The 7,737-nt window shown below is 39.6% G+C and overlaps 1 pseudogene across 1 annotated transcript in view; it reads right to left on the reverse strand.

Annotated features, from left to right (window-relative positions):
- LOC307060365 (putative tetratricopeptide repeat protein 41) overlaps nucleotides 1–2,249 on the reverse strand; it is a 65,571-nt pseudogene extending 63,322 nt beyond the window's left edge. Inside the window, exon 1 of the transcript in view lies at nucleotides 1,462–2,249. The product of the transcript in view is annotated as a putative tetratricopeptide repeat protein 41 (transcript). The remainder of the gene's footprint in view (nucleotides 1–1,461) is intronic.
- Nucleotides 2,250–7,737: the final 5,488 nt, after the last annotated feature.

Below are 7,737 nucleotides of genomic sequence, written 5' to 3' on the forward strand. Positions count from 1 at the left end.
TAAAATTCCCTGTCTGTTGGAGCCAGTCCGAGTCCCTTTCAACCCAAAGAGTAACAACTGATACAATATTCTTTTCTAGGACTCCAAAATAATTTGGCTTGTAGGCAGAGTTTTGTTTGACCAGCACAGGTGGGATTTCATGCCCCACCCCCAACAATGGATGGGAATGACTTTAGGTGGGTCAACGCCCTCCCATTCAGTTGACTACAGATGCATCTGTCCCCTATCATATTAGGAGGACTATGCCTACCTGGTCCCTGAAAGCATTTGAGAATGCACCACCTGCATTTTGCACTCCCACATTAATTGGGCCCTTACAACAGTAACTCACAATCTTTTTGGGGTCATTAAACCTTTTGAGAATCTGATCAAAGACACAGGCCAACTTCCTACCACCCAAAACACACATCTGCATATAAACATTCTTTTTCATATAAATTTAGGGCATCACAGATCCCTCCCAAAGCCTGTCTAGGTGAAAAATCTCTGCCCTGCTCTGATGTTGTTCCTCCCTTTTTAATCTGTACATGTCCGTGAGACACTATTTTCAGAATAAATGTAATCATTTCATTCAGAGGCAACAGGATGTCAGGCAGTGCTTCTAAAACTTTAATGGGCCTGCAACTCACCTGGTCATCTTTATTAAAATGCAAATTCTAATTCAAAAGACCCAGAATGCATTTCTAGCAAGTTCCTAGGTGATGCCGAGGCTACTGGTGCATGGCTCACTTACTCTCTGAGTAGTAAGTATGAAGGCAAACGAGCATGGATTTTGGAGTCAAAAGGACTTGGGTTCAAATCCTAGAATGATCCGTCACTGGTGAAGTGACATTAGGTAAGTCACTTAACTGCTACACAGCAGCTTTCATTTGTTCTTCTGTAAAACAGGAATTATAGCACCTACCTTGCAGGGCTAAACCTTGAAGATTAAATGTGATAACATGCAAAAAGCACATGACAATTAATAAAAGTTCTCTCCTCTTTAGATCAGGATTTCTCAACCTTGGTATTATTGACATTTTGGGTTGGAAAATTCTTTATTATGAGGGGCAGTCCTGTGCACTGTAGGATGTTTAGCAGTGACCCTGACCTCCACCTGTTAGATGCCAGTAGTACACCCCCAACTGTGACACCAAAAATGTGACACCAAAGATGTAGCCAAAAGTCCCTTGGGGGCAAAATCAGCCCTGGTTGAGAACCGCTGCTCTATATCTACATGTTAACTGCCAGATATTTTAGGTCTTCTCTGAGCTCCTTGACTTCCTAAATCCTCTTCCATGACCCACTATTTGCTCTCAGTTTCAAAAATCTTCAAATGAAGAATGCATGTTACAGGAATATGGTAATAACTTTAAATGCTTAAGGAATATTTTCAACCATTTAAAAATTCCTTTCACAAGGAAGACATACAAAACACATGGACCTATGACAATAGACTTAGCTATCTCCATATTTACTAACCTATATTTTCCATCATTAAAGTGGCTGGGTAAAGTTTTTCTATCACCAACCACCAGTCCTTGAGAACCAGGCTCACCCAACTCATGGAGATCTCTGTACAACCTGACAGGTAGCCCTCTGCTAATAATCTTGGCCTTAAGCTTTCCAATCTTTAATTTTTCCTCATCGTTGATCAGAAAACCTGCGGACAGCGTCTCCTCCTTTTCCTCATCCATAGGCTTCAGCAGCATGGTTCCCGTCCTAAAGTAAAAATACTGAAACTGAGACTCATTCAGAAATGCTGCTTGGATGATCTCTAACTCAATCAGACTGCAGTTGGGATTCTCCAGGACCCAAGGATAACAGTTTTTTGCAGCATCATAGAGATTCTGTTCCATTATGGATAAACCTGACAAGTCAGTTGCCTTGGAGAACATGACAGGTGAGTAGTCAGGGAGAAAGTCCCCGTATGCCTGACCCAGCAAGCAGATAAAAAAGGGAAAGCAGCTGTTCACGCAGTCCAGACAGAGCTTCAGATGTTGCTAGTGGAAACAAAAATGTTGTCTAAATAGATTGAAGGGTAAGGGCACCTAGGCCTTCAACGCTGACCACCTCAGGTCCACAGCTTTGAAAGCCGCACCCCGGGCATTGCAGAATTCGCTCAGCTGAGGGAAGATGTAGGTTGCCAAATAGTCTCTCTCTCCCTGAAAATCATCCAGAGTCGAGCAGACGTAAGGCTGAATGGGTTTCTGGGGCTTTAAAAGGAATTGGGCAGACCTGTCTACATTCTCATTTGCCTCCTGGCTCATTTCACTTTGCTCAAAGATGACATCACCCTTAAAACAAAACAATTTTCATCCTGGTGCAGCCACTGACCTCCACTGCTTCTATGACTTCCCCTTAATTATGTTCACTATAAACAGATTGAAATCTTTCCCCAGAATGCCTTCTTTCTTATAGATATTTGAAGGTGAGTGATGCCAACCAATGGACAGATCAGAGTTGAGACACAATCTAGTTTAAGTTAGGAGTGAAAAAGAAAAAAACACATTCTTTTTTAGGATTACAGGAAGTCCACGGCTCCTCTTTGTTTCCCCAAAGCTTTTGCTGAAGAGCTGAGAACCACGGGTGATGAGTGGGCACTGGTTACAAGGCTCTCCCTCTTTTCCTCAGCCCCCCATTCCACCTTCCCAGTGTTCCGTTGGCCACCTGCTCCTTCTGCCACCCTGTGAATTTAAAAACTACACAAGGGGACTTGCTAAGAGTGTGAAACGGAAGGCAAATGCAGAAAAGGAGCCTAGTGTATCCAGCAACAGAATAAGCCAAGACCCGTGACTGTGACCAGAAGCAAGAATGAAAATAGGTATGAAGTTGAGGTCAGGACAAGAGGAACAAATCAAAATATAATAAGGGCCAAGACCAGTAATGTACCTGGCACCTGAGAGGCAAAGAAGTCTGGATCTAAGAATCTGATGGAGTACTGTGATCATTTTTATCTTAAATTGTGCAGGCTCATACGACACTCCATTCACCTATAAGCACTGGGAATTCAATTCCACTGACCTAATGGAAAAACACACGCCCTCCAGCAATGATGTAGATATGCTTGCACCTTGCTCAGAAGCAAAATATTCAATGAAAACTACTTAGCTTTATGAGCTTTTTCTTTTTCTTTCTTTTTTTTTTTTTTGCTGTACGCAGGCCTCTCACTGTTGTGGCCTCTCCCGTTGCAGAGCACAGGCTCCGGATGCGCAGGCTCAGCGGCCATGGCTCATGGGCCCAGCCGCTCCGCGGCATGTGGGATCTTCCTGGACCGGGGCACGAACCCGTGTCCTCTGCATCGGCAGGCAGACTCTCCACCACTGCGCCACCAGGGAAGCCCACGAGCTTTTTCTTGATGCAACTTATTTCCATACCAAATGTTGCTTTATTGGTTATGTTTGTTGCTTTCACCTATAGAGAAACATACCGTGTTATCACATATAGGGCAATTTTCCATCAAGACCACCTGACAAGAATATAGTAATACATTACCTTTTAAAAAAAAAGTGTTGGGCTTCCCTGGTGGCGCAGTGGTTGCGAGTCCGCCTGCCGATGCGGGGGACACGGGTTCGTGCCCCGGTCCGGGAGGATCCCACATGCCACGGAGCGGCTGGGCCCGTGAGCCATGGCTGCTGAGCCTGCGCATCCGGAGCCTGTGCTCCACAACGGGAGAGGCCACAACAGTGAGAGGCCCGCGTAATGCAAAAAAAAAAAAAAAAAAGTGTTAACCCTTTTGCATTTAATTGTCACAATAATCCTACGATAGATAATATTACCACCCTACTTTACTGATGAAGAAACAAAAGTTCAGACAGGATAAGCAACGTGTCTAAAGGTACCTGGCTAGTAAGTGAAGAGCTAGGATCTAAAAGCAGGTCAGCCTGACTCCAGGACACATACATTATACTGCCTCCATATAATAGAGATAAGACTCTAGGTCTTGAAGATACCACAAATCATTGGGTACAAAACACCTATGCAATAATGATACTGTAATAAATAGGTGACAATTTGAAAAAATTAATTTAATTTAATCTCACACAAACAAAATCTAAAAGATGACAGAATAGGCATCATGGACACCTTATTAATAGACTTTTCACCTGCCATGTAGGAGGCTAGAATTAGATTATCAGACCTTGAAAACATCCATGTTTTCCTATTCCCAAATGATAAGAGGTAGTAATTTCTATCTTGGTCTCTACCAGGTCCCCAACACCTAGTATAAGGACTGGCTCAGAGTAGGTGACAGGTAAATAATTGTTTAATGAAAGAATTTAATATAAGTTTTAAATGAAAAGAAAACATAATTAAATATTTATCAAACCTGGAAAGGACTTCCAAAACTTATAAGCTGTAGAAGAAATCACAAAAGAATAGATAATAACTACATTTTAAAAATACTTAGGGACTTCCTTGGCGCAGTGGTTAAGAATCCACCTGCCAATGCAGGGGACACAGGTTTGATTCCTAGTCCAGGAAGATCCCACATGCCACGGAGCAACTAAGCCCATATGCCACAACTACTGAGCCCATGCTCTAGAGCCTGCGAGCTGCAACTACTGAACCTGTGGGCCACAACTACTGAAGCCCGCATGCCTAGAGCCCGTGCTCAGCAACAAGAGAAGCCACAGCAATGAGAAGCCCTCACACCGCAACGGAGAGTACCTCCCACTCGCCGCAACTAGAGAAAGCCCACGTGTGCAGCAACGAAGACCCAACACCGCCAAAAATAAATAAATAAATACATTCATTAAAATAAAAAAATAAAAATAAAAATACTTAAAGGCAAACAACAGACTTTAAAAATATTTGCCACAAATAAATTTATCTTTATTCTAAGAAAAATACTGATATTCTAGTTGACATATAAGCAAAAGATACAAACAGATCAAAAGAAAAATAATACAAGAATACATAAAGCATATTTAACCTTTCCAGAATTCAAAGAAATTTAAAAGTAAGCAATGATACAGATTTTTTTAAGTACACAGTTATCTAAATATTGGTGAAACTTATACCTCACATATATCTATGGAATTGTAAACTGGTAATTCTGGAAAGCCATTAGAAGGTATATTTGGAAAGTAAATGGCAATATACTTCAAAATATATTAAAGTGTTTTTAATTTTTGACTCAATGATTCTACTTTCTGGGAATCACTCCAAGGAAATAATCAAAATAGTGAGAAACTATAGTCATTAGATGTTCATTGTTTATGATAGAAAAAATAGTAAAAGAAAGAAAACTAAATGGTCTCCGCAAAGGACATAACTAAGAGGATAAAAGTATAGCCACTGATGGCAAGTGGTACATATATTAAAAAGACAGTTACAGACTTCTGCTTCCAGCCATGATAAAATAACAAGGACTAGACTTACCTATCCTCTTCAAAAAATTAGAAAACTGGACAAAATATATGAATTAGCTGTTTTCAGACATTATACATCAGGCAGTACAGAAGTGTGTGATCCCAGAGAGAAGTAAACTAGAGGAGCTATATTATTATCAGAAAAAGTAGACTTCAGAACAAGTGTTACTAGGAATAGAAAGTGACATTACATAATGATAAAGTAGTCAGTCTACCAAGAAGACATAATAATCCTAAGTGTGTAGGCACTAAACAACAGAGCTTCAAAATACACAAAGCAGGGACTTCCCTGGTGGCACAGTGGTTAAGACTCCATGCTCCCAATGCAAGGGACCCAGGTTCGATCCCTGGTCAGGGAGCTAGATCCCACATGCATACCGCAACTAAGTGTTCACATGCCACAGCTAAGAGGCTGCATGCCGCAACTAAAGAGCCGGTGAGCTGCAACTAACGAACCCACGAGCCGCAACTAAGGAGCCCGCCTGCTGTAACTAAGACCTGGTGCAACCAAATAAATAAATAGATTTTTTTTTAAAAAACTTAACAATCACTTATTAAAAAAAAATACACAAAGCAAAACTGGTAAAATGAAAGGAGAAATAGATACACCCTTAATACAGTTAGAGACTTCAACACTCCTCTCAAGTAATCGGTAGTTTAAGTAGACAGATATCAGCAAGGATATAGAAGATCTGAAAAACACTATCACGCAACTTGATTTTTTTGAACATTCCACCCAACAACAGGAGAATACAGATTCTTCTCACATGCACATAGAACAAGCACCAAAATAGACAAGGTTCTAGGCCAAAGGTCAGCAAACTATAGCCTAAAGGCTAAGGCCCACCTGTTGCTTGTTTTTATAAAGAACATTTTATCAGAACACAGCCACGTCCATTCATATTAAGTATTTCATATTACAACAGCAGAGTTGAGTAGTTATGACAGATGTCAAAGGGCCCACAAAAACTAAAATATTTTCTATCTGGCCCTTTAAACAATAAGTTTGCCAACCTGAATTCTAGGCCATAAACCAAAACTCAACACATCTGAAAGAACTGAAATTTATATAAAATATGTTCTCTAACCCCAATAGAATTAAACTTGAAACTGATAACAGAAAGATACCTGAAAAATTCACAAATTTTGGAAATTAAATATTATTTCTAAATAACTCATGGGTTGAAGAGGAAGGCAAAAAAAATGGTGACAGAAAGCAGATCATTAGTTGCCTTGCGGAGCATGGGGAGGAAATAACTGGGAAGGGTCACAAGGGAACCCTTTAGGGCAACAGGAATGTTTTCTATCATAATTATAATGGTAGTTAGGTGCAGGCATTCATCAGAACTTACCAACTGATCACTTAAAATGGGTGCAATTTATTTTATATAAATTAGACCAAAATATAGCTGATTCTTTAAAAATCTGAGGACTATATATCAAGAGAAAAAGGTTTATAAGTAAGGGTTAGGTGAAAAGGAGAAAAAATAAGTATAGGCCATAATAATAACAGTGCTAATAAAACACAGCTAAATTTGGGAAATAGCACAGTGCAGAAGTGAAAGGTCCAAGTTCAGAAGACCAGTTCCCAGGATTCAAGTTCTTACAGTAAGTGTCGTAAATTCACCATGCTTCAGTTTCCTCATCTGCAGAACAGGGATTACAGAATCTGTATCATAAAATTCTTAAGAAGATTAAACAAGTTATTGGATTGCAAAATGCTAACAACAGTGCCTATAACGAATAGTCAATGAATGTTAAGTATCATTATTAGACAAATGCACATGAGGTAAAAACAGGAAAGAAAAATGATATAGTAGCTGTGTTAGAATGGTAAGATTAAGGCAAATCCATTTCTCTAATCATAATAACTATAGCTATATTACTTTATAATTAAAATTTAAAATGAAAAAACAATAATTCCACAACTTGCTCCACAACTGCTGATAAAGAACCCTCCCAGTTTTTGCAGAAACAGGGGATTAATGGTGGTGGAGAGGGGAGAGGAACACAGGAGACCTAAATAGAAAAAGGAGTTATTTTGGAGCGGAAAGAAGATAAAGAAAAGTAGGACATGACTTTTTATTTTTCTTTAAAACAATATAAGTCAAAAAATTTAACTAGAAACTTTTCGTTATTACTGTAAGTGCAAAACCCTTATCACATGTCACAAATAGATAGTATCCATAAAAATAAATGCATTAAAAAGCAAAGTGTTGAATAAATTCTATTTAGATACACTTCTCTTTTTATGGAGAAAGTAGATTAACATGTACTTATTAGACAGGCATTTAAGACAAACTTGGACCAAACTGACTTTCTCTTGGTAGAATCAGAAACACCGAAAAAGAACTGAAAGGGTCCAGCATCTGTGCCGGAGAAT

The sequence above is a fragment of the Hyperoodon ampullatus genome (genome assembly GCF_949752795.1).
Source record: "Hyperoodon ampullatus genome assembly, chromosome: 11".
NCBI lineage: Eukaryota > Metazoa > Chordata > Mammalia > Artiodactyla > Ziphiidae > Hyperoodon > Hyperoodon ampullatus.